The sequence below is a fragment of the Diabrotica virgifera genome, chromosome 5, assembly GCF_917563875.1.
Source record: "Diabrotica virgifera virgifera chromosome 5, PGI_DIABVI_V3a".
Lineage (NCBI taxonomy): Eukaryota > Metazoa > Arthropoda > Insecta > Coleoptera > Chrysomelidae > Diabrotica > Diabrotica virgifera.
This window is the reverse complement of record NC_065447.1, coordinates 136220389-136242231: the sequence shown is the minus strand read 5'-3', so window position 1 is coordinate 136242231 and position 21843 is coordinate 136220389. Positions and strand designations below refer to the sequence as shown.

Here is a 21843-nt window from a genome sequence, read left to right as displayed (position 1 = left end):
TTTTCCCATTAATTTTATAATAAATTAAAAACTAGATATAATTCTTCCGAATAACCAACTTGAGAAAAACAGCTCTCCACTTCCCAATCTATTCAGTTAAAGAGTTTAAATTACAGACACACAAAATATATCACTTGAGAAAAGTACTCTGCCAAAACAGCTGTGTAGTGACATTAACTTATATAATTGACTAATAATAATGTTGTGGAAGTATTGAAAACAATAGTTTTCAGTGTTTTATTGTTAGATAAAAAATGAACTTCCATCAAATAACGGTCGAATACCACACTTAAAGGGGTGACGTACACGCGAGTAAGTACACGAACTTATGGCTCGACAACCTTTTTCGCGCGTGTGTCATGAGAGAGTCATAGTTACGACCGCACCAGGGGGGTTTGGGGGGGATGGTAATCCCCCCAAAACCAAAAGAGGCTTTTGGTCCCGTAAGGACCCCCCGTAAACGTTCGAAAGTCTTTGTGGAGACAGATGCGGCCTCCTCCCGTACTCGCAACTTGCCCGCAATACCGACCACTCCTCCCCGGATGTCCCGTTACACCATTCCTCGTTGCTAAATGCCGTGGCAAGTGCTCCAAGTGGCAGGAATTGGAGTGCGGCGCTACGCCTTGGATGGCCTTTCCAGGAGGAACTATAGACTATGTACAGACGATCTTCCGGTCTGTGAGCGGCACCGTCGCACGCGTCCCTCGTTAGAAGGACGCACCTGCGCGTCAGTGTGGGATTAGAGGTCGATGGAAGCCAAGGAGACCCATCAACCCCCTGCCCTACTAAGGATGTCGTGTCAACACAAATGGATAACGAGACATCCCCCCCCAGGTGGTGAAGTCTGGGGTCTCCCCGATACGGAGTCTTCAGCAAACACCCATTTGGGAGGAAAGGTGCGCGCCGAGAGTGTCTCCGCATCAGGAGAAGAAACTGTCCTATCAAGCAAGACTACTGCCCCTACGAGTCCGTCTCCAGTGAAGGGGCACGCTGGCCGAACACGTGGGGCTCCCCTTCCCCGTAGTACCTGTGTCGCTATTAGATGAAGTCCTATCCGGCAGAACAGGTCGACATCTTGGTGGAATGGTCCACCGGCATAGCACGTTTGACAGGATAACCGTTCCAGGAGCCTACTCCTGTACCACTCTCTCCACGCTTCTGGGTTTGCTGTGTCCATGCTGGCCCTTGGATCCAGCGTTTAAGAACATGTGACCTAACCTATAAGCGTCAGTGGGGTTTGCATGTCGCCTAACCTGAGAGTCGCAGGGTATGCTAAAACGCCTTACCAGCGCCTCCAGGGTTTGCTGTTTGCCTAACCCAAAGTCACAGTAGGGTTTGTCGTTCCCGGACTGCGCCTAACCATTGGCGAGGTTATACAGAACGAAAGTAGAGTGGTCCCCCGTCAGGCTCGTCTCGGATACTAAGTACGTAGACCGTTGGTCAGTGCGACTAATGGCTCGTCTCGGATACTATCAGGCCCCTCCCGCCTGGCGACACCTCAAACGACGGCCACGTTACCCTTACTGCAAGCAGCAAGTGGATCGCGCCCTGCACTCGTTTCTACGAACTCGACACCTCAAACGACGGCCTAAGCACCTTTCGTTCAGGCCCATTTCTCGCCTCTTACGAGAGACAGGGCTGGCCCTGATGGTATTCTTTGGCATGTTCCCCTCAGTGTAGGCTGAGGGTACTACACCATATAGTTGGCCCCATCAGCGGCCGTACGGGGCCTGTTAAAGGGGTGACGTACACGCGAGTAAGTACACGAACTTATGGCTCGACAACCTTTTTCGCGCGTGTGTCACCGTAAGTACGCGTACTTTAAATCCGCCGTCGATCCAACCAGTTTAAAATCTTACTCGTAGCCCGTACGTGTATTACTCCTTCGAGCCACGAGCCGCGAGCCTTTATTTTATTGCGTTTAAGTTACACCTATATTTTCACTAATGAGTTGCACTAACAAGTTGCATTTTATAAGTTTTGAGAAAACCGTAAAAAACTATTTTAAGCTATATTAAAATATTTTTAATTATTGTTTTTGAGTAAACCTACTTATTCATGGGCTGTTTCTTTATTATTCTTCTATTTAACAAAACCTGATCAAAACAATCATCAAACCCTACTAATCAACATAAATATTTCAGCAGAATGAGGTACACAGAAAATAGAAAATTTCGTACCCACAGCCGTACGCAAAAAATACATAAATGAACGACGGTGGTCTATCAGGACAATTTTTTTTAATAAAACGATATTTTTTGTAAATAATGTAAAATGTAAGAGTTCATTTTTATAAAACGTAGGTACTGAAAATCGCGACAATATACCACACATTTTTGGGTTTCGTATTTTTTTTATATTTTAAAATGTAATATAATACAATTCCTAGATAACACAAAGCATCTTCTCTCCACGACATAGCAATGCATTATAGACGGAGAGGCAGCGCTGAAAATCTATTTCAATTTACTAAAGCTAGATTTTTCACAGGTGCTTACTGTGAGTGTGTAGAGAAACATACTGCGGTCGGTCAAGCGAAACGTAGAACAGGGGTTACTGAGAGGGTATCAAAGTTGCATTCCTACGAAGGTAATTATTTCCATTTACTAAGGCTGAAAATCAGTACACACATTCTAAATTAAATATAAATAAAAGTTATTATAGTCGGTCAGCTGTATGACGGGACAGAGCCTGTCGGTCGGCCCCAATAGTCGATTGAAGAAATGAAGCATTTTGGCTCGCAATTTTTTCGTCCAGCATGGATTTACTTGAAATTTTGACAGAAGGTAGGGAATAGTCCAAGGATCATTTTCTATATCATGCCGCTATCATACGCTAAAACCTTGGGGTGGTTACCACCCCATCTCGGGGGTGGGATTTTTTGTATTACATTTTAACCATGCAGTTCGATGGAAAAAGTGATTCTAAGAAAAAAATATTTTTTACATTTTCTTCGTAAAACTAATATTTTTCGAGTTATTCGCGCTTGAAAATAACAGTTTAAGACGAAAAAATCGACTTTTTTAGAGTTTTTTTGAGAATACCTCGAAAAATATGCATTTATTAAAAAAAAACTGTAGATATCAAAATTGTACCTTTTAGTAACATAAACCATATTATTTTCCAGTAAAATATTTAAGATCAATACAAACCGAGATACGGCATGTTAAAGATTAGCTTTTTTCGTCAAATGAAAAATTTGAAATATTTAAAGCCAAATAATGGGAAAAATTTGCATTTTTCGAGGAAAACTTAAATAATCTTTTTTCAAGTAAACAATTAGAACTTTCAAAAAATAATAATAGAAAGATTCTAGCATGAAAATTAAGCGATTTATAATCAAAAAAATATCGGTACCTGCTTTTCTCTACGAAAAAATCAGTGAGAACAACCCCCTATCTACCTTCCTAATTCAAAATTGGTCTTTACCTTTCTGTAGTTCCTTTTATATTTATATTATCAATAGATTTAAGGAGTTTGATCTATTTAAATGGCCTAAGTTTGGAAAAACTGGAGTTTTAAAGAAAAATTAAATTTTTGCAATTTGGTATTTTTCACCATTTACTTCATAATATCTCCGAAAATACTGAAGATACGACAAAAATTTTAAACCACTAAATTGTAGCTTTTTTAATGACTAAAATTACCCTGTACATAGATTTTCGCTACAGTGAACAGTTAGCCAGATATAGCTGTTTAAAACCTCTATTTACCAGCAAACACCCCCTTATTTGAGCCCTTTAAACCCGCCCCAATTAAAAACTAAGCGATCTTACAGAATTTAATTTACACAATCTTATAGCTCTTTAAAAATCCTACAGAATCATTTTTGAAGAAACTTTTTATCGCCAAAAATATATAGAATATTTTTCGAGGTATTCTCAAAAACCCTCTAAAAAAGTCGATTTTTTCGTCGAAAAACTGTTATTTTCAAGCGCGAATAACTCGAAAAACATTAGTTTTACGAAGAAAATGTAAAATACATTTTTTTCTTAGAATCACTTTTCCATCGAATTATATGGTTAAAATGTTATAAAAAATTCCCACCCCCGAGATGGGGTGGCAACCACCCCCAAGGCTTTAGCGTATGATAGCGGCATGATATATAAAATGATCCTTGGACTATTCGCTACCTTCTGTGAAAATTTCAAGTAAATCCATGCTGGTCGAAAAAATTGCGAGCCAAAATACTTCATTTCCTCAATCGGCTATTGGAGCCGACCGACAGGCTCTGTCCCGTCATACAGCTGACCGACTATAATAACTTTTATTTATATTTAATTTAGAATGTGTGTACTGATTTTCAGCCTTAGTAAATGGAAATAATTACCTTCGTAGGAATGCAACTTTGATACCCTCTCAGTAACCCCTGTTCTACGTTTCGCTTGACCGACCGCAGTATGTTTCTCTACACACTCACAGTAATCAACTGTGAAAAATCTAGCTTTAGTAAATTGAAATAGATTTTTCAGCGCTGCCTCTTGGTCTATTATGAGTAAGTTTACCGTGTGTCACCGACGGCGAGCCGAGTAAGTCCGCGATCTTTAAACTCGCGTACTTAACGACGTTCTACACCTTCGTTGCGGGGTATGCCTCTCAGAGGAAAGGGGGGGAAACTTATATGCAAGCGAACAGTATTTTCACTTTTATTTAATAATGGTAAGGTAAACAATCCTCATTTTTTAATATGTTATTCCTTACAAAAAAACCTTTAATTTAAGTACAAATAATTAAAAATCATAAATTTTCGTCAAAAGTTATTAACTTTTTAAGAGCGAAACATGATTTCGAAACAGTATTTTCACTTTTATTTAATAATGGTACGGTAAACAATCCTCATTTTTTAATATGTTATTCCTTACAAAAAAAACCTTTAATTTAAGCACAAATAATTAAAAATCGTAAATTTGGATCAAAAGTTACTAACTTTTTAAGAATTCCCATAAGAGCCCATGTTAAAACTTAACTTTGAACCTTAATAGTAATTAAACGGCACGGTAAAACAATTTAAAAAAAATCAAGTCTTAGTTTTTTGAAGTAAACTATAACATACTAAAATTTCATGCAAATCCTTAATTCTTTGCCGAAGGTGTAGAACGTCGTTAAAGTTTGCGTGCCTGTTACGGTCTTTAATAATAATAATTATAAATAATATAGTCTATGAAATACGCTTAAAAGCTACACAAGAATTATACTTTTTTTGTTTTATTTATTTATAGCTTAGAAGTCTTTTAGGCTACGAGAATTATTACGCAACAGTTTTCTAATATTTAACAACCTTTATCTTTAAAACCTTCAGGCTGATCTTATAGTATGCTATAAAAATTTTTAGCACAACGAATAATTTCGTAGTGAAAGTTGTAGGTCACCCATTACAAAAATTAAAACAACTACCTAAGTAACTAATAATAATTTATAACACCGAAATTGAATTTGTAACTGTCAGTACCGTTATCTTTTAAGTACTAATTTAGATTTATGGTTTGTTAATTAAGGTTATTATAATCATTATATAAAATTAGCACCCTAATAGGAGCTGCACTTAGTAAATAAGGTGGTCCCCATCAAAATGACATATATTTAGTTTTATGTTTCTACAAAAAGAAAAAGTTCACTGATAACTCCTCATATTCGGCACTTAATCCCTTATAGCAGTGGTTGGAAAAGTGCGGCTCCGGAGCCGCATGTGGCTCTTTGACTCCTTAGGTGTGGCTCTGGCACAATTATCCACGGAAAGCGCAATAATATTTTCATTAAAATAAAACTTGGTAGGAAAAACATCACCTACATCTTATTCTGATAAATAAGCTTTTATCAAACTTACAAACTTTAGCATTTGTCAAAATTTCTCTTAATGCTTCGATAACCGAGTTGAAATTTTCTCCTTTTAACATTTGCATTAATGGCTTTGAAATATGTATTTAAGAACAAGGAGGTATGGCGCTCTAAATTCGAACGTCTTCGTGTTGAATTGGAAATATTGGAGAAGAGAAAAATGTTTACAACACAAGTGGTCTGCTTTGAATGACCTGGAGAAGGAAGACATGATCATTTTCATCGCTTGAAATAATCTTCCTGATTCTTATAATCAGCTGAAAAAGCTCACGTTTGCTGTTGTTTCCCTTTTTGGTTCTACATAACATTAAAAAAAATGGATTTTGCGCCAAAATTTTTGTAAAAAATACAGTGTTGTAGGAAAAAAACCTTACAAAACGAAAGAAAATAGAAGTTTCTACGATGATTAGAAACGAAAATATCGCCAAACAAACGAAAACAAACACCTTTTAATTTTTTGGGAGTTATGAACGGAACTAGGTAGTAGGGCTTTCGTTTTATTTCGTGTAATAAAAGTAATTTTTTTTAAATTGTTGTAATGTTCATACTTGGCCCTTTGGTTAAAAAGTTTGCTGACCACTGCCTTATAGGCACGTGACGACACCATAACACTTTTATAATTTCTTTCCATTGTTCTCTGTTCTAGGCTAGTTGTTCGGCCTCTTGAATTCCTCGGTTGATCAGTGTTTCTGTTTGATCCACCCAACGGCTTGGAGATCTTCCCCTCGGTCTTTTCCCCTCAACTTTGCCCTCCATGATAAGTTTTTCCTACGTGCCTGTTCTTCAGGAAATGTGTTCAAAATACTGTAAATATCTGTGTTGTATTTGTTTAAGCAACCTATCTTTATGTTGAGTTGTTCTCTTCAAGGGATACATTTTTGTTTAATGTTAAACCCAGGATACTCTCAACATGCGGCGGTATACCCACATCTCAAAAGCCTTTATTTTGTTCTTATCTGCTGTCTTCAGCTTTCACGCTGTTATGATTGAGTTTTTCCAAATAATTATAAGCTGTTATAAGCATTATAGCTGTTTTCGCTATATTAAGTCTTCTACCGATCTCTCTGTCACATCCTCCTTCGCCTGTTATAGGAGACCCCAGGTAGGTGAATTAAATTATGTACGGCCTACTTTAAAACCTCCGATCTTTTTAATATGTTAAATATTTTTTTTGTGCTTGGTCTATTATCATGATCTTTGCCTTCCTACTATTAAGCATTAACCCATAATCATTGCTTTTCTCCTCTAACCGTCTCGTTATGTTTCCATTTTTTCTTGTGTTAAAGCACTGATAAAATTCTACCCTAGAAGTGGGATTGATACCTCCTTTGCAAGGACCATTTGTGCTCATTGGCTATAATTTTTGACCAGACATTAGATAACTCCAAAAATATTTTAAGAAAGTTATTAACTGATGTAGGATTGCGAAAACGAAACGATAAGGTAACCATTTTGGACAGATAATAGTTATTTATGTAATAAGTCAGTAAAGTTACTCGTTATAGGGCTTTTCATTCACAGTCATTTGTTTCGAACTTCTGTCATATGTCGTATAATCCATGTATATTAATATTATACACAGATTATACAACATATGGCAGAAGCTCGAAACAGATGACAACCGATGAAAAGCCCTATTGAACGAGTCTGATATTATGAGCAGAGCGAGAGTAGCGAGCGAGGCGAATAACAGACGAATTCGATAAAGAGTCTTTGCTGACGTGGTGCATACAAAATTTTATCGCCAAAAATTTGATATTGGTTTTAACACTTACTTACAATTTACAATTTAAGAACTGTTTAAATTTTAAACGTCATAATAATTTCATGACAGTGATGACAGATAACGTTTGCAAGATGGCCGCTTTCGATTTTTAATCGATAGTTATCAATATTGAATAATTACTAAATCGGTAAAGTTTTAATTTATTTTATATGAATATAATAATTAAAAAATAGTACAGAATTTTACTTTTTGACATAGATTTCATTGATAAGATCGCAAATGGTGTACAATATTTTTAATAAATATAGTAAATAAATTTTAAGTTCACTCAAATACTCGCCATTCGATTACTGCCATCGACCACTTACATTTGATCTCGGTTAATTTGATTTATCGCCAACTGTCACTAAAGTCATTCATTATTGTACTCATTTGACGCCATTTGCGGCAGTAAAGTAACACTTTATTGTACTGAAAGAAGAACTTTACTTTACCTGACGCGATTAATCAAAATAAACTGAGATTGAATGTACGTGGTCGATATGTCGTGAAAAATATTGTACAAAATTTACGTTATTAATAATTAAATTTATGTCAGAAAGTGAACTTCTGTAGTATTTTGCAATTATATTCATAAAATATAAATTAAAACTTTACAGATTTAGTAATTAGGTACTTATTCAATATTGATAACAACTATCGATTAAACATCAAAATCGGCCATCATGCAAAAGCTTTCTGTCACTGTCATCGTCATTACTGTCATACGAAATTTTTATTTCGTCTAAAATTAATAAAATTCTTAAATCTTTTAAGTTTTGTATAAATGCAAATACAAATTGTATATTATGAAATGATGTTTTTGTTAATTCGATTATATGTATAGAGGACAATGACAGTTATTAATGATAATTTGCTAGCAAATATATTTATTTAGATTTTCTACTATTCATCAAGGGAAAAGCAACTACGCTGAGGAAGGCTACACTTCATAAACATAACGTAACTATTAACGGTATTTTTAGTTTTTGGTATTTTATTTTAAGTGTTACAATCGGTTTAATATTTAAATAAAAATACGATTCACTGTTTAAAATATATTTATTTCGTTGAAATGATAATAACAGAAGTATAGCGTCTTAAGTGCGTACCAAGTACACACACTCTTTTTTCATTAGGGTGTAATTAAGTAAGTGTTAATGTTTTTTATGATTGGCGACAAAATTTTGTATGCACCACGTCAGTAAAGACTCTTTATCGAACTCGTCTGTTATTCACCTCGCCCGCTGGGCTCGCTCGGCTCATAATATCGGACTCGTTCTAAAAAGAGTCACTTTACTGACTTGGTACACAAATAACTATAATCGCTGCAGGTAAAGAAGTAAAATTCTTCTTTTAGTGCAATAAAGTGTTACTTTACTGCCGCAAATGAGGCAAAGGAGTACAATAATGAATGGCTTTAGTGACGGTTAGCGATAAAAAAATAATTTTTGTTCAAAATCTTATAATTTTCTTTTTGTGTTTTATTTTAGTACCCATATCTTACATACATAACATACTACTGGTTCAATGATGGTTTTATAAACCGTATTCTTTGATTTCCGATATACGGTTTTGGAGCGGAATAAAATGAAATTTGTCACGAAATAAAAAATAAATAAATAAATATCTATCTATTAATGAACAAATGAAAAACTAAAATACGGTTTTAATCTCTTATTATACTATTTTTAAATAATAATTCGTGTCAATATAATTAAGAATTTTAATGGCATACTTAATATGAATTCAGTTAAATAAATTAGGCTCGGTTTAATTGATTTAAAGGTCAATTCGCTAATTGGATGATGAAAGTTATCATTAATATCACTAGATCTGTTATTTATTATAATTGAAAACAATGTCATATAACGTATATTGCTACATCTATATCGTTTTGACAATTAATCATAACAGATCACAGAAAATACGGAACGTAGTATCATTAAGGGGAACGGAGCAAAATGCAAAATTTTGACGCATGTCAAAATTCTCAATGTGTTTTAAATCTATTCATATTTTTCGAATCCTGAGAAAACTAATAAATATTTTTGAAAAATTTAAACGCAGAATGAATGATTACATTATTACCAAGGGCTGAAAGTCCCTGTAAACTACTATAATGTTTATTTTAATAAGTTACAGGGGTAAAAATAAAAGAGAAAATTTAGTGTGATTTTTAATTGCAAATATTTCATTCAAAAGAGACTTTTTATTTATTCTAAGGGACTTTCGGCCCTCGGTAATACAGTAGTCTTTCATTCTGCGTTTAAATTTTCCAAAAATACTTATTAGTTTTCTCAGGATTCGAAAAAAATGAATACCTTTAAAACACATTGAAAATTTTGACATACGTCAAACTTTTGCATTTTGCTCCGTTCCTCTTAAAGTTTCAAGTAAAATAAATAAGATACCTTATTCACTCCGTGCATGACTGACGCGACACCTAGCGTAGGCGCCTGACATTTTTGAAGACCACAATTTGACATAATTGTTAAACATAAATATGACACACATATGATATATATTTAATGTTGTTCTGAAGCTATTTTCTTGTGGAATTTTTATAATCAATTACTTTTAATGGGAAATAAGCCACAATTTTACCAAAAAAATGATTTTATTAACGTTTCGAAGCTCAAATCGGGTTTCGTTGTCAAAATACAAAATAATACAGTATTATTTTGTGTTTTGACAACAAAACCCGATTTGGGCTTCGAAACGTTAATAAAATCATTCTTTTGGAAAAATTATGGCTTATTTCCCATTAAAAGTAATTGATTATGATATATTTGACGTTAATATGTAATATTTACTTACCATTTTTGATAAAATTTGTTATACAAGCAATAAATTTGAGTGTCAAATTAACGTCAAATTAAAAAACTAATATTTGTAAGTTCTCTGAAGAAAATATCAATTTTAAGGGTTTTTCTTCACTTCTTCGTTATAGTTGTCGGCGTTAACATTAATTAAATGTACATCGAAAGCAATTAGGCAGTGTGAATTACTAGTACCAGATTTTTACATAAGCTGGGTCTATTTAAGTAATAATTTTGTGTGTGTAACCAAAAATGGAAATAGATGACGATAGGAGTATACCACCAGATCGGAAGTAAAGAAAGTCAATATGAAAATATAAATATAAATAATAAAAATCAAAACGGCAATAATAAGGTCAGCAAAATATCTATCTAAAAAAGATTATTTTTCAATTATTATTCGCCAAAATTGTCATATTTCGCCGCTACGGACGCTGGCATAGTGTCGTGTATCCCCACCATGGTCACGCACGGGTCACATAGTACAAATTATAAATGAATAATAATTAAATTACATCTACTTATATTACTGACACCAAAAAAATAGATACCAATACCAAGAAAATTAGCTAACTCAAATGTGCGTGACATACACATATTGCAAAGATAAAGATTGGAAACAGAACATCGATGCCATTTAGTATTGGCTGTGAGTTTCGACGGTAGCGCTATCTCGCGGTTTGAAACTTATACTTTTCTGATAAAATTTATGTATGTGAAATATACAAAACGAGAAAAATAGATACTTATCTAGAAAGACACAAATTTATGAACTGAAATATTATTGTAACCTGATTACTAAATGAATACACATAATTAATAGTAAAATTAATTATGTTTTTTTATTTTATTCATTATAATTTTAATATTTAATATATAAGTTCGTGCGACTGGATGACTGCTTACGCAAGAGACCATTGAGGAAGAGAATAAGTTTAATGAATTATTTGTTACCTCTGTTTATTTTTGTGTGCTTACTGATTTGCTTATTAAAATTTGTAATTTGTATGAATTGTAATTTGTTTGAATTCTATCAAAATGGATTTAAACATTATACTGGATTCAAGTCTTATTTCCCATGATATCCAATTTCAATCAGCAACACCAAAAAAAGGAAAGGATTTAGTTGATGCAGGACATGTACGCAATGTTTCCGAATATAATAAATGCATCCAGTACTGTTATATTCAGTATTTTTACATGAATCAATACAACAGCTGCAATATCTTGTTTTCTTTTTTGAAAAATCCATATTATCCGCCATTTCAGTTTATGAAGTTTATCAAATGCACAAAACAAAACTGCCAACTGCCACTAACACAGCGTTGCCACATTTTATTTAGAAAATCTACTGTTAAGTTTAGCTTACTAAAATCTACTTATCAAAAACTAAAATATACTATAAAACTTTATTAATATATTTGTATATAATTTAGGACTTTTTATAATAAAAATAACAGCTGACTAACTAGAAATTTTTTTTATTTAGCTAATGCCTCGACAACTAATGGGCATTGGCATGGTGATGGTACAGTGGATTTTACCAATTAGGTAGCTAGTGTTATGTGTAGTGTGTGTGTTGAGTAAGTGTCTTGTTACTTTGCAAAGTCGATGTCATTGTCTTTGCAGAGACGCTAATTGTATCCGAACGTCTGCGGTCCCTCCGGTGGGTACCGATCCCACAAGAATAGAAACTATTTTCATTTATTAATTTATAATAAACGAAAAATTCTCTACCCTGGTGAGATTCGAACTCACGACCATTCGGTCCTTTCGATCCAAAGGTAGGCGCTCTTACCACTGAGCCACAGAGAGAGTTTAACTAGAAATTAATATGACTGTAAACAAAAACCAAACTTTTTTATATTTTAACTGGGGAACAAAAATGACCAACTATTTTTAATTTTTATCAGTTTTATATTTAATATTTGTATATAATATTTTGTCATCCACTGATTTTAACATCTGCATGCCTGGATCATATTCTTCAAACAATTATTTCGCATTTTACATTAGAAACACGCAAACACAACATTTGTTGTTTTGCAAAGTTACATATATGTATTATAATATTTTAGTTTTCCATCGTTAGCTTCTAACAGGCTCACCGAATGCCAGAACTCTTCAATAACACCTGAAATAGGTACTGATTGCACTCCTACTTGAAATCTGCAAGTTTGTTACACCAGAATCCAGTTTCATTTCTGTTTAATATTCATCATCTACGTCCTGTGGTGGGATCACGATCAGTAGAATGGTAGAATGCTGACGTCACAAAAATAATTCTACAATCGACAATTTTGGTATCACGCTTGGGAAAGTAGAATCGGTGCTCGGCAATGTTCGGATATTCTACTAGCCGTGTTAAAAATATCGCTTCTTCTTCTTAAAAATATTGCTGTTTGACGTGTGGTTGTCTTTATATTGTGGTGGTTGTATTCAAAAAGCTAACCTAAAGAAAGATTATTATTTGTGATTATTTTCAATTTGTATATTTTTGTCTTGGGTTGTTTGGAACTATTTTATTAGAAATCACTAAATTTTTGAATTTTACCTGTGACTAGGGAACATTGTTATATTAAGGTATTTTTATGTAGGTATTTTTTCTATAAATTCCTGTTACTGTAAAGGAAAAATAACACAATAAGTTGTAGGTTCATATCACTTATTAATTATTATTAATATATTTTGATGTTTATATTAAATACCGATATAGTTCGACGTTCAGATGCTTCCTGCTCGGATACTTGGTCATATACAAAGAAATGAGCAATTAAGAAATGAAATAAATAGGTATAATATAGAGGAGAATAATGAGAAGGGAAAGTGATTCAGTTACTTTAGGAGTTTGTAGATCTATTTATATCAACAACAGACATAGTGAACTATTTAATTATTAATTATTATTAATATATTTTGATGTTTATATTAAATACTGATATAGTTTGACGTTTAGATGCTTCCTGCTCATATACAAAGAAATGAGCAATTAAGAAACGAAATAAATAGGTATAACATAGAGGAGAATAATGAGAAGGGAAAGTGATGCATTTACTTTAGGAGTTTGTAGATTTATTTATATTAACAACAGACATGGTGAACTATTTTTTTGAGAGGCTTATACCTCATAATATGTGATAATCCGTTCATCCAAGCAGTGTTGAGCCTTCACTGTAAATTTTTACCTCACTTATTTTTATGCAATAAGTTCCTATCAAAGAGTAGTCGGTCAGAGCTATCAGTTATTTTTCGTCCGCTATAACTTTTCCCACGTGTAGCGATTCATTTTCAAACAAATTAAGTCAAAACATAAAGTGAAATGAACGTTGATGTGTATATACATTTTGTATACTAATATACTAAGCACATCGGCGTACGTTTCACTTTATGCCTATATATAACTACTATATCAATTGCCTAAAATACTGTTAGCATCCGTTTAAATGATGTAACAAATTTAACAATTGAACATCTAAGTGAAGAGTCGATTATCTTTCCTACTACATTCGTTCAAAAAGAGAATTTTAAAAGAAAATTTATGCAGAAGTTTAACTTTCCTGGCTGTGTAGGGGCCATAGTTTGCACACATGTTGCTATAATTGCTCCAACGGAACGGGAACATAACTATCTTAATAGAAAAGTTATCTTTCTAAAAATGTAGAAATTGTAACACTCGTTATATAACACTACTTACTTGTAATATTATATTATGTACTATATGCTGCCAATAATCAATTTATAAAAATAATGTATTATCGCATAATATATTATATTGCAAATATTATAAAAATTTGTAGTATTTGTTGATATTTGTGTTGAAAAAACTTTGACTAACAAAATAAAGAATAAGTAAAAAATTACAATCTTTTAGGCGTGTGATCCAGACTTAAAAATTTTAAACATCGATGCTAGATGGGGAGGTGCAACACATGATGTGGAGAAACTCAAATGTAAAACTTTTTTGCAGCAGATCGTTTAAAATAGAGATCAAAGCATTTTCCATTTCTATTCTGGCAAAGATTACTTTCACTTCTTAGTTATCTTTGCTGGACGGTGAAGCTTTATATCTTATTATGAAGTATTTTGAACATAAAACTATTGTTTTATGGATGCATTGATCAAATATCTTAAAGAAATGTTTATTTAAAGTTTCATAATAATTTTTATAAGTAGTTTAATATTATTACTTATTTTTGCACTAGAAATAATAATTGTAAAGCTTCATTGACTAATGGCCAGTTTCACCAAAGATGAATAGTAGTTTATTCGATGAATAAAATTATTCAACTGATAAAACTGACACAACTATGTTTCTCTAACGTCAAATAGTACTTATTTTATTTATTTATCAAATAAATAGTTACTCTTCAAATGAATTGACGAGTTAATCTCACTTTAAATATCTATATAAAGAAAATTTGTCAATTTAATTTTAAATTATCAAACTATTCACTGATTTATTTGTTGTTGGTGAAACTGGCCATAGAGAGTAAAATTGCATTATTTTTCAATTTACATAAATTTGTGGTTTATTTGTGATTTATTCTTTGTTCTTATTTTAGTCTTGGTATGAAACAATGTTAAGACAATACTGTGTGCTTTTTAAGTCCTATGAAAGAAAATGTTTTGGATGTAACAGAGAAGTACTACAACTTTGTTATGAAGATTTGTCTTTATGTTATTTTTATAATGTTCATGGATTATATTTGTTTTTATGTTTTCTTCAGTTTAAATAAAGTTTATGTTTTACCCATTATTGATTTTTATTTCAACCTGAAAATTATAATGATAATAGTAAGAGGATTCTGAGGTTTTTCTGCAGAAACAATGCATTTTTTGAGAAAAAATATTTCACAAAAATTAAGGTTAATTTTGTAAAAGTCAGACTGTCCTCTGTAGTTAATTTACATATATTTTTATATTGTTCTGAAGCTGCTTCTTTGTGATATCGTATGCAATATACTATTTTATTGTGAAATAATCCACGATTTAGTTAAAAATAAAATTTATTAACGTTTCAACTTCCAAGTCGGAAATCGTTATTGAAATACAAAATCTTAATTAATATTTTAGTACTCATTAATAAGTTGAATTAAAATTGATTACTTATATTAATTTATATTTTATATTTCGATAACTGCTTCGGAAGTGGGAGTTAAAACGTCAATAAATTTAATTTTTCACTTAAATTGTGGCTTTTTCCCAATAAAATAGTAAATCATATATTTTTATTAACTAAACTTATGCCTGGTAGCACCAACAAATCTTAAACTCAGCTCAGCTCATAGATATGGCCGCTTTAAGTTTCACTCACATTGCACCATAATTTTCGATTCTTATCTAAATAAATAAATAAATTAAATAATCCATTGTGCCAAGCTGAAAACTGATCTAAGACTCAATGATGCCACACATACATATATTTCGCAATCTGAGCTTAAGGCACGTCTAAAGTTTAAGATCTGTTGGTGCAACCAGGCATTAAACATCTTTATATAGGTAAGCTTTCAGAATACAAATAATGTGCAAAAGAATAAGCATTTTAAATTTTAATCAAAAGATTAAATTCAAACAAATTTTTATAAAAAAACTACAAATAATTTAAATAACTTATTAAAAACAATCACAGTGAAGGTCAAACTTTTTTTTATCTGCATCAACCACTAGGGTTATTAGTGGTAGGTTTATATATTTACTATAAGTATGGGTTGTTAAACAGTATATAAAATCAAAATGTACCTACAATTATGTAGAAAAAAGTTTTATTCATCTAAGAAACATACAGTGTAAGTAGATACATTCACCAATCTATTTTGAGACAAAATTCTATTCTGTAGAGGTTTAAGGTACCAGTATCACGAAGAAATAAAGTTGATGTCTCCAAATAAAGGAAAGCCAAACATGTTATTTAGGTTTGTTGCTTCGTTATCCTGCTATTAGTTATCTCAAAATAAAAACTAATTGTATTTTTGAAAAAACAGTCACTATGAAAAACCACGAGAAACTTTCTTTACATGTCTATGAGGAAAACCGTTGATTGAAATATTATGTAAAACATATTAGTGAACATAAACAATAACAATAAACAAGACAAAAAATACGGAAGCGGGAAAAATAAATATCTGTCATATTGCCATATTGGTTCTGTTTTTGTTTATTAACATGAGAAAGAAAGAGATTAACCGTCCTTCCCACATAACAATTTCATGTTCTTAGTAGATTCATAGAACATACTTTTCAGAAAAAGTATATACTGAGAATGTGCGTAATTACCATTGCGAATGTGCAGAGCAGATACTGAGTATATACTACATTACAGTACTTAAACGTTCTATGTATATACTTAGAATGTACTACCGCACTTCTTTTCAGTATATACCAAGAATGTTCTTTTTAGAACATTCCAAGGACGTGCTATAAACCTTCTATGTGTATACTTAGAACATACTACCGCACATCTTTTTAGTTTATACCAAGAAGGTACTTTTTAGAATATTCCAAGGAAGTGCTATAAACCTTCTATTTATATACTAAGAACGTACTACCGCACATCTTTGTATGGGAAGAATATTATATTTTTAAGAATATTCTAAGAAAGTGCTATCAAGTGCTATATTGCTTAGAAGTATGTTTTCAGCATCACCTAATCTCATCTTAGGTTCTACTGGTTCTACCAAATATCTATTTACATATTTTAATTGCAAATGAGAATGTAGTTAGTACCTACATTCTACAATATTACTTAAAAAGTAAGTACATATTTATAAATTTTAGTTATTTATATAAATCATTATATAATATTTAGCTAAACTAAACTATGCATAATAAGTAACTAAAATTTATATAATACTTATATGTACTTACCTAGTTAAGTAATATTGAGTTATCAAAATAGATTATATGTATTTTGAAGCACCGCAAACAAAATAAACAGATTATGTATGTTCTTTAGTCCTAGTCCTACTACTACATCATTCGCCTTCATCCTTAACACTGCATCTGCATAGATCCAGAGATGATACAAATAATGAAATAATGCCTGTTTTCTTTTTCATATTTTACGGTTTTTTCCTATCCCTGATCCATTCAGGTAATATAAGAATAGAAATGGTCAGAATATGATGGGGGGAGGGGGGGGGTTATGAATGTATTGTGGAATAACAAAATCGGTGTTGCCAAACGGAGAGAAATTTCCCTTTTTGCGGGAATTTTCAACATAAAAGGTGATAAAGGGAAAAAGTTAACTCAAAAGGGAATTATTGTTCCAGTCCAAATTGTAAAATATTAAGAAAAAATCAAAATATTTGAAAATAATTCAACATATCTTCTCAGATTTTGTAAACAGGAGGGAAGTTTTTTTTATAAAAGTGGGAATTTTTAAGGTAAGTTGACGGAAAAAGCTTACTCGACGGTTGGCAACGCCAAAGCCTCTGGTTGCTTTGGTTGTGCAGTTTGGCACGTTTTGGTTCTGCGAAATGGCCTATTGAATTGAATGTACCTAAATTCAAATTCCAAGGATGTAAAAATACTAATGATTCATGATAAACTCGAAATGGTAAAGTCATTTCAATTATGAAAACGAATTTTTAATAGTATCTATGTAAACGTTAATACAATTAATGTTTAAACTTTTTTACCCTACAACAATTTTGAAATGAAATTCGTCCAATACTACCTACATACATAAATTTTATTAATTATGTATTCTAAAAAATAACGAAGTTGATAATCTATAAGGCTAATATTATACTTCCTATACATACAAATTATTTTTAAGATATTTTAAAAGTATCTACTTATAAGAATGTGTTAAGAATGTACTTATAAGTATGTGTTAAGAATATTCGATAAAGGTATATTCTAAGAATAAATCTTTACGAATATTCCGAGATCCTACGTACACGAATATACTTAGTATATTCGGTACGAGAATATACTCTGAAGTATATGCAAAGAACATGAAATTTAGAATGTTTTTTAAGGTAGATGCTATGCTTGTACTACACATATACTAAAAAGAATATACTCCGACGAATGTTGGTAGTATATGCTTAGAACATGATGCGAACATCATTGTTATGTGGGTTTCTACAGCTAAGAAGTGGTAGTTTGAGGAGGATTTTTATTCTACAAGGGTGGGGATAAAATTCGACTGGAAACGATCATTCTATTCATCGTGATACCAAATTTACGCTTGCAGGCGATAATCGACGGTTGCTAGGCAACGTGACGTCAGCATTCTACCATTCTACCGATCGTGATCCCACCGCTGGGGCTAGATTCCGTGCACTGTAGATATCTACACTTCGCTTTCTATCGATGTCAATTGTCGTGAAAATATTTGAATTTTTAGCTTTAATTGAATTATTTTCTAGTTTTGCTAGTTGATGCTGAAGTGACACTTAGGCCCGTATTCATAGTCGGTACTCAAGTCCGACCTTGAACAAATTCTTATACAAATTTGTATACAAATTTTTTCAAGGTCGACCTTAAGCATCGACTCAGACTTGAGTACCGACTATGAATACGGGGCTTAGTAAAACAAGAAAATATTTGAATTAAAACTAAAAATTCAAATATATTGACATTGATAGAAAGCGGTCGGCGGTGTTAGCGATTGTACACAGAATCCCACCCCTGAATCTTATTTTCGGTAATGACATTGGGAAATTGTAACAAATGTCTAAAAGTTAATTTAGAAATGGGGTAAATACTATTAAAAAGCAAATTTTATTTTTGTCATAAGAAAATGTTGAAATATACCAAAAATCTACTAAAAAATATTGCCTACTAGAATTTTTTAAAAAAATATCAAAAATCTGCCAAAAAAGTAGAAATCTACTAAATGTGGCAACGCTGCACTAACAGCGCTGGCGAAAACCGTCAAATTCCCTCTGCTCTACTCATGGCGCGTCATTTAAATTTATCAGATAAATGCACAAAACTGCCACTAACAGCGCTGGCGAAAGCTGTCAAATCCCCTCTACCCATCGGCTCATGGCCAATATCATCAGGATTTAGACAAGGAGACCCCTTATCACCGATACTATTCAATTTAGCTTTGGAATCTCTCTCTCTCTCTCTCTCTCTCTCTCTCTCTCTCTCTCTCTCTCTCTCTCTCTTGTCGTTTCCCCATTATTGAGGATCGTGATTTCTTCCAATATTCCTAACAATTCTTTTCCATTGGTCTTTATCTTCAGCTGCTCTAAGAGCTTCGCAGAATGAGTTTCCAGCTGAATTCTTAATTAGGTTGGACCATCTAGTTGGTGCTATTAATCTTCTCCCCGGAACGTTTCTAGAAACAATTAATCTCTCCAAACTATCGTCACCTCTGTGAACCACGTGACCGAAGAATGGCAGAATTCGTTGCAGACATATTGTAGACAGCCTCTTTTTAATCTGAGTTGATTTAGAATGGAAACGTCTGTCCTATGAGCTATCCAAGGTATACGCAGCATTCTTCAGAGTCCAAGTCTCTGCCCCCTATAGAAATATTGAGAATATAAGGGCATTCACCAGTCTCATCTTGATATTTTGAGAGATAGATCTGTCTTTTCAAACTTTAGTTAGGCAACTTATCGCATTTTTTTCCATACTATCTGGTATTCCTGTAACATATTAGTCAGTTGATAGCGTCGAATCTGTCGACCACCATTATTTTTGTCTTAGCTTTATTGATTTTCAGACCAACTTTATTGCTTTCGTACTCAATTCTTCGCAGGAGATCAAACATTTCTTGCTCATTTGCTGCAATAAGTGTAGTGTCATCAGTAAATTTTAAATTTGAGATTTTCCTAGCAGCTACTGTTACTCCACCGGCCCATCCTTCTAAAGCCATCCTCATGACATGCTTGCCATAAATGTTGAATAAGTCAGGTGACAACAAGCATCACTGTCTAACACCTCTCTCGGTCTTGAATTGGTTTGACAACTTCTGATCTAGTCGTACTGTTGCTATATTGGACTGGTACAGATTTTTAATAAGTGCCACCAGATGCATTGGTGTGCCCATTTCTATTAAAATCGACCACAGATTTATCCTGCTTACACAATCAAATGCCTTTTGGTAATCAACGAAGCATATAATTATAGGTTCTTGAACTTCTCTAGACTTTTCAATGAGTTGTCTCAGGTTCAGGATTTGTTCCCGTGTATCTTTACCCTTTACGAACCCCGCTTGTTCCTGAAGTGTTTGGTAATGTAGATAGGTTTTTAATGTGATTTTGATTATATGCGACAAGATTTTACTAGCATGTGTTATTAGTGACAGTGTGCGGTAGTAGAATAGAATATGCTTACCTTAGAATATGCAATAAATAAAATATCGTCTGAGCTGACATAGTCGAGGAAATGAAGCATTTTGGCTCGCAATTTTTTCGTCCAGCATAGATTTACTTGAAATTTTCACAGAAGGTAGGGAATAGTCCAAGGATCATTTTCTATATCATGCCGCTGTACGCTAAAACCTTGGGGGTGGTTGCCACCCCATCTTGGGGGTGGGAATTTTTAATTACATTTTAACCATGTAAATCGATGTAAAATGTAATTCTAAGAAAAAAATGTTTTTTACATTTTCTTCGTAAAACTAATATTTTTCGAGTTATTCGCGCTTGAAAGTAACGGTTTTTCGTCGAAAAAATCGACTTCTTAGAGGGTTTTTTTGAGAATACCTCGAAAAATATGCATTTAATCAAAAAAACTGCAGATAACAAAATTGTATGTTTTAGTAGCACAAACTAAATTCTTTTTCTATAATATCTTTAAGACCAATACAAACCGAGATACGGCATGTTAAAAGTTAGCTTTTCTCGTCAAATGCATAATTTGAAATATTCAAAGCCAAATAACGGGAAAACTTTGATTTTCGAGGAAAACTTAAATTATCTATTTTTAAGTATACAATTAATCCTTTCAATGAATAATAATAAAAAATTTCTAACATGGAAATAGAGCGATTTATGATCAAAAAAAGTCGGTACCGGCTTTTCTCTACGAAAAAATCAGTGAAAATAACCCTAACTACCCTTCTAATTAAAAATTGGTCTTCACCTTTCTCTAATTCCTTGTATATTTGTATTGTCAATACACCCAAAAAGTTTCACCTATTTAAAAGGCCAAATTTTAGAAAAATTGGAGTTTAAAGAAAAATTAATTTTTTGCACTTTCGTATTTTTCACGTTTTACTTCGAAATATCTCCGAAAATACTGGAGATACGAAAAAAGTGATAGATTACTAAATTATAGATTTTTTAATAACTAAAATTATATTGTGCATAGATTTTCATTACAGTAAACAGTTAGCTAGATATAGCTGTTTAAAACCTCTATTTACGAGCAAACACCCCTTATTCGAGCCCTTTAAACCCACCCCAATTAAAAAGTAAGGGATATAACGGAATTTAATTTATACAGTCTTATAGT

At 32.6% G+C, this 21843-nt stretch overlaps 1 protein-coding gene and 1 long non-coding RNA gene across 7 annotated transcripts in view; one reads left to right on the top strand and one right to left on the bottom strand.

Moving 5' to 3' along the window:
* Positions 1 to 21843, bottom strand: part of LOC114333699 (A disintegrin and metalloproteinase with thrombospondin motifs 16) — a 764845-nt gene that overhangs the window by 414806 nt on the left and 328196 nt on the right. The gene's annotated exons all lie outside the window — the stretch shown is intronic.
* LOC126884438 (uncharacterized) lies at positions 12307 to 15175 on the top strand. 2 transcript variants are annotated; one of them, XR_007698036.1, is made up of 2 exons: positions 12307 to 13005; positions 14985 to 15175. It is a non-coding gene; the product is annotated as an uncharacterized LOC126884438 (long non-coding RNA). The 2 variants fall into 2 exon arrangements; XR_007698037.1 differs by having other exon boundaries at positions 12307 to 13015.